The sequence below is a fragment of the Tamandua tetradactyla genome, chromosome 12 (assembly GCF_023851605.1).
Source record: "Tamandua tetradactyla isolate mTamTet1 chromosome 12, mTamTet1.pri, whole genome shotgun sequence".
Classification (NCBI taxonomy): domain Eukaryota; kingdom Metazoa; phylum Chordata; class Mammalia; order Pilosa; family Myrmecophagidae; genus Tamandua; species Tamandua tetradactyla.
Window position 1 is genome coordinate 20338648 of NC_135338.1, and position 5738 is coordinate 20344385.

The 5738-nt window shown below is 69.2% G+C and overlaps 1 pseudogene; it reads left to right on the forward strand.

Moving 5' to 3' along the window:
- Window positions 1–2950: 2950 nt before the first annotated feature.
- On the forward strand, window positions 2951–4998 carry LOC143651370 (sterile alpha motif domain-containing protein 5 pseudogene; annotated as a pseudogene).
- The last annotated feature ends 740 nt before the right edge of the window (window positions 4999–5738 follow it).

The window sequence follows — 5738 nt, forward strand, 5'->3', positions numbered from 1 at the left end:
GGGGCAGGGGCAGGGACAGTGGTTGGTGCGGGGTAGGGGTAGGGGCAGGGCCAGGGCCAGGGGCTGGGGTGGGCCCAGGGGCAGGGCCAGGGGCAGTGGCAGGGTCTTGGCAGGGCTATAGGCAGGGGCAAGGACACGGGCCAGGGCCAGGGCCAGGTCTGGGTTAGTGGCTGGTGCAGGTCGAGGGCCAGGGGCTGAGACAGGCCTAAAGGCAGGGCCAGGGGCAGGGGCAGGGCCAGGGCTGGGGGCTAGGGTAGGGACAGGAGCAGGGGCGAGGCAGGTAGGGACAGGGGCAGGGCCAAAGGCAAGGCCAGTAGCAGAGGCAGTGGCAGGGGCAGGGGCAGCTTCGGGGCCAGGGCCAGGGGCTGGGGTAGGGTCCGGAGCAGGAGCGAGGCAGGTAGGGCCACGGGCAGAAGCAGTGGCAGGGTTAGGGCCAGTGCCAGGGGCTTCGGTAGGGAGAGGGTCAGGGCCAGGGCCAGGGGCAGGGGCAGAGGCAGGGCAGCATTGGTACAGTGTCATCACCAGGTGCAGGGGGCAGGGCCAGGGCCAGGGTTGGGACAGGGGAAGGGGCAAGGGCAGGGCAGGGGCAGGGATAGGGATAGGGATAGGGCAGGGCCAGGTGCATGATCAGGGCCAGGGTTGGGAAAGGGGCAGGGACAGGGCCAAGGGCTGTGGCAGGGTCAGGGCCAGTGCCAGGGGCTTCGGTAGGGAGAGGGGCAGGGCAGAGGCAGGGCAAGGGCAGGGTCAGCGACAGGGAGAGGGGTAGGGCAGAGGCAGGGCAAGGGCAGGGTCAGCGATAGGTCAGGGGCATGGCAGGGCCAGGGTCACAGTCAAGGCCTGGGGCTGGGGCAGGGGAATGGCAGGGGTAGGCAGCGTCAGGGTCAGCTGCTGAGACAGGGCCAAGGGCAGTGCCCGGGCTAGGGGCAGGGCCAGGGGCAGGGTCAATTGCAGGGGCAAGGCCAGGGACCAGGACAGGGGAAGGGCCGAGGGTTGCGGCAGGGGCAGTGGCAGGGCCAGGGGATGGGTTAGGGCCAGGGGTAGGCGCAGGGCTGGGTAGGGAGAGGCGCAGGGCCAGGGGTAGGGCCAGGGCAGTGGCAGGGGCAGGGGCATGGCCAGGGACAGGGGCAGGGGAAGTTGCAAGGCCAGGGGCAGGGACAGGAGCAGGGAGAGGGGCAGGGACAGGGCAGGGGCAGGGTCAGTCCAGGGGCATGGCAGGGCCAGGGTCACAGTCAGGGCCAGGGACTGGGCAGGGGCAGTGGCAGGGGCATGGCAGGGATAGGGCAAGGGCAGGGTCAGTTGCTGGGGCAGGGCCAGGGCCAGGGGTTGGGGTAGGGCCAAGGGGAGGCTCAGGGCAGGGTAGGGAAATGGGCAGGATCAGGGGTAGAGCCAGCGGCAGGGTCAGGGCCAGGGGTAGGGCCTGGGGTAGGGCCAGGGCAGTGACAGGGGCAGGGGCATGGGCAGGGGAACTTGCTAAGCCAGGGCCAGGGGCAGGGGCTGAGGCAGGGTCAGGGCAAGGCCATTGGAAGGGGCTTGGCAGGGCCAGGTGCAGGGGCAGGGGGAGCAGGGGCAGTGGCAGGGACAAGCTCAGGGGTACAGGCAGAGGCATAGGCAGGGCCAGGGGCTGCGAAAGGGGCAGGGGCATGGCTAGGCCAAGGGCAGAGCTAGGGCCAGGTCCTGGGACAGGCAGGGGCAGGGCCGAGGGCAGGGGCAGGGCCAAGGGCTGGGGCACGGCCAGGGGTAGGGGCAGGGGCAGTTGCAGGGCCAGGGCCAGGGCCATGGCAAGGTCTGGGGTAGGGGCTGGGGCTGGGGTACGGCCAGGAGCAGGGGCAGGGCAGGATAGGGACTTGGGCAGGGCCAGGGGCAAGGTCATGGGCAGGGGCAGGGCCAGGAGCTGTAGCAAGCCCAGGGGCAGAGCCAGGGCCAGGGCCAGGGCCAGGGGCAGGGGCAGGGCCGAGGGCTGGGCCAGGGCCACGGGCTGGGGCAGGAGCAGTGGCAGGGCCAGGGCCAGGGGCTAGGGGTAGCCCAGGGGCAGGGCTTGTGGCAGGGGCAGGGGGTGGGGCTTGGGTAGGGCCAGGGGCAGGGCAGGATAGGGACAGGGGCAGGGCCAGGAACAAGGTCATGGGCAGGGCCAGGGCCAAGAGCTGTGGCAAGCTCAGGGGCAGAGCCAGGGCCAGGGCCAGGGCCAGGCCCAGGGGCTGAGGCAGGGGCAGGAACAGGAGCTGGGGCAGTGCCAGGGGCCGGGGCACAGGCATAGCAGGAACAGGGCAGGTGCATGGTCAGGGGCAGGGTAGGGACAGGGGCAGGGCTGAGAGCTGTGACAGGGGCAGGGACAGTGCCAGGGGCTTCGGTAGGGACAGGGTCAGGACCAGGGGCTGGGGAAAGGACAGGGGTAGGGCCAGGTGCTGGTTTAGGGCCAGGGATCGGGCCAGGGAGTTGGGCAGGTTCCGGAGCTGGGCCAGGGGCAGGGGCAGGGGCAGGGGCAGGGCCTGTGGCAGGGGCAGGGAAGGGGCAGTGGAAGAGCAGGGGATGGGACTGGCAGGGGCACCAGAGAGCAGGGTTAGGGAGCGCGCGGGCGGGGAGGTTGTGCCCCAGGGAGGGATGCGCCATCCTGAGAAAGTGCTGCTCCCCCACCCCCCCACCCCCCACCCCCCACCCCCCACCCCCCCGAACCTGAGCTCGGCAGTAACAGCAGCAGGAGGTTTCCACGCGGCTGGAGGGAGCCGAGGTCGCGCAGCCAAGCCCGGCGCGCCCCACCCGGGTGCGGGCCTAGGAGCGGCCAGGAGCGCGCCGGCTGGGACGGGCCGGTGAAGGCGCGCGGGGCCCGGCCAGACAGAGGCGGGATCGCAGCGAACGCGGCGGGGCGCTCGAAGGCGCCGCGGGCCTCGGGCGGGTCCCAGGACCCTCCCCCGCGGGAGGACGCGGGTCTCGCGCTGCACATCGGTGCGCGGCCATGCGGAGGAAGCCGTGTCGCTGCCAGGGCACACGGGAGACGCAGCCTCGGACGGGGACGGGCGCGCGCGGGCAGAGCGGCGGCCCCGGCTGCCCCCGGCTGCGCCGACTTCACCCCGCATCGCTCCCGGGCGCAACCCGGCGGCGCGCCCCCTTACTGCACCCAGGGCACGCGCCCGGAGTCGGCGGCTGCACGGGGCTCGCTGCGCGCGCTCGGCCGCCGCCCGCTTCCGGAGGCGCTCGCACCTGTGTCAGAGCCGCCCGCGGCGGCCCGCGCGGCCCGAGGACAACTTCCGCGCTGTCTGTCGGTCCCCGCGCGCCGAGGCCCGAAGTTGGAGCGCCGGCGCCGGCACGGGCAGCAGCGTGGTTTAAAAGTGGCTGCGGGCGCCGCTGCTCGCGCAGTACCCGCAGTCCTTCCTGGACAACTGCTAAGACGACCTGGAGGTGTGCCGGCAGATCGGGGACCCCGACCTGGACGCCATCGGGGTGCTGGCGCCCGTGCACCGCCGCCGCTTCCTGGAGGACGTGGGCCACCTGCGGGAGCAGGATGAGGCCACCGCCGACCTCTGCTTCACGCTCAAGCCGCCGCCTCCCGCCGACCCCGGGTTCCCCGAAGCCTTCCGAAGTCTCGGCCGCCGGAGCCAGCCCCGCAGGGCCCACCGCACCCGGGAGAGGATGAGCCACCCCCGGCTGAAGCAGAAGATCCTGATCCAGGACAAGATGATGCGCGATGGTGTTCGCCGGGGCAAGGCCCCGCACCCACGTCAGGTGAGCAGGGGGCGGGCGTCGGGTCTGCGGCTTCTCTACATTTTTCTCTTGCGGCTGCTCATTCCTTCCTTGCAGGGTCACAGGTGCGGGTGAGGCGGACTCTGCACCCTTCGCCCTCAGCTGGGGCCGGGTCTCCGCGCAGCCCCTGGCGGAACCGAGTCCTGGGCTCCTGCGGTGCTCTGGGGGCCGTGGGATCTGAAGGGCAGGAGAAGACTGGGTAATAGCTACCTTGTCTTGGGCCTTCCTTTTCTTCTTGTCCTCCTTTGCATTTTGAGTGACTCCAAAGAGACACTGGCTGTAGTATGTCTTTGTGCTCGGTGCGCAAGGAAAGTGACCTCCCTTCTGCCCGGGACTCCCCCACAGCGGCTCAATGTAAAGTTGCCAGGGTTGGGGCTAGACATGGGGTTTTGATGGGACGGGCGTTAATAAGGTGCAGGCAAGCTCCCTTGAGATGAGTTTTTTCCCCCGAAGGGTACAGAATGCAGGCAGGCACTATGGCCTGGGGTTCCCAGGGCGTCCCACACTTGGGAGGGGAAGGCTGTGCTCAAGGAGAGGAGCTTTTTAAGACTGAGGGAGGAGGGCGCCAGGAAGGGCCTGGAAGCTCCATGGCTGCTGGGCATGGCAGGCCCAAGGATGGGGCTTGGGTGTCAAAGTAACTAACATAAAGACCCAGTTCCAAGCGGCGCGCAGTCCACCCAGAGTTTGCCTGGCGTGGGTCCCCATGGCTGCTCCACAGGCTCACCAGAGCCCTTCCCTGGCCACACTGGAAAGTGCACAGGCTCGCAGGAAGACACCTGCCTGGGAAGCCCAGGAGGAACATGCAGAGGTGCTGGGGCCGCAGCCGTGCAGAGCAGCCGGTGGAGCAGCCATGGGGACCCACGCCAGGCAGACTCTGGGCGGAGGCCGCACCACTGAGAACGGGGACTTTTTGGTAGTTGCTTTGACACCCAAGCCCCACCCTTGGGCATACCATGCCCAGCAGCCACGGAGCTTCCCTGCACGCTCCTCCATCAGTCCTGAAAAGCTCCTCTCCTTGCGCACAGCCTTCCCCTCCCAAATGCAGGGATGCCCTGGGACCATCAGGCCATAGCGCCTGCCTGCGTGCTGTACCCTTCCGTGGAAAAAACTCATCCCAAGGGAGCGTGCATGTGCCTCATTAATGCCCCCCATCCAACACCTGTGCCCCCGCCCCACCCCTGGCAACTTTACAGATGCCCCACTGTGGGGGAGACCCCAGTGGCAGGGCGGTCACTTTCCCTGCGCACCTAGTACAATGGCACACGACAGCCAGTCCCTCTTTGGGAGTCACTCAAAATGCAAAGAAAGACAAGGAAGGAGAAAAGGAAGGCCCAAGACAAGGTAGCTATTACCCAGTCTTCTCCTGCCCTTCAGATCCCATGGCCCCCAGAGCACCGCAAGAGCCCAGGACTCGGTTCTGCCAAGGGCACGCCGGGGGCTGCGCGGAGACCCGGCCCCGGCAGAGGGCGAAGGGTGCAGAGTCCGCCTCACCGGCACCTGTGACCCTGCAAGGAAGGAATCAGCAGCCGCGAGAGAAAAATCAGAGAAGCCGTAGGCCGGATGCCAGAACCCGCGCGTGCCTGCTCACCTGGCGGGGGTGCGGGGCCTTGCCCCAGCGCACACCATCGCGCACCAGCTTGTCCCGGATCAGGATCTTCAGGTTTAGCCCGGGGGTCCCTGCGGGGCTGGCTCCTGCGGCCAAGGGCTTGGAAGGCTACTTGGGACCTGGGGTCGGTCGGAGGCGGCGGCTCGAGAGTAAAGTAGAGGCCGGCGGTGGCCGCGTCCTGTTCGCGCAGGCGACCCACGGCCTCCAGGAGGCGTCGGTGGTGCGCGGGCGCCAGCACCCTGATGGCATCCAGGTCGGGGTCCCCGATCTGCCGGCACATCTCCAGGTCGTCGTAGCCGGTGTCCAGGAAGTACTGTGCATACTGCTCGAGCCGCAGCACCCACAGCCACTCCTACACCTCGCTGCTGCCCGTGCCGGCGCCGGTGCTCCAACTTCG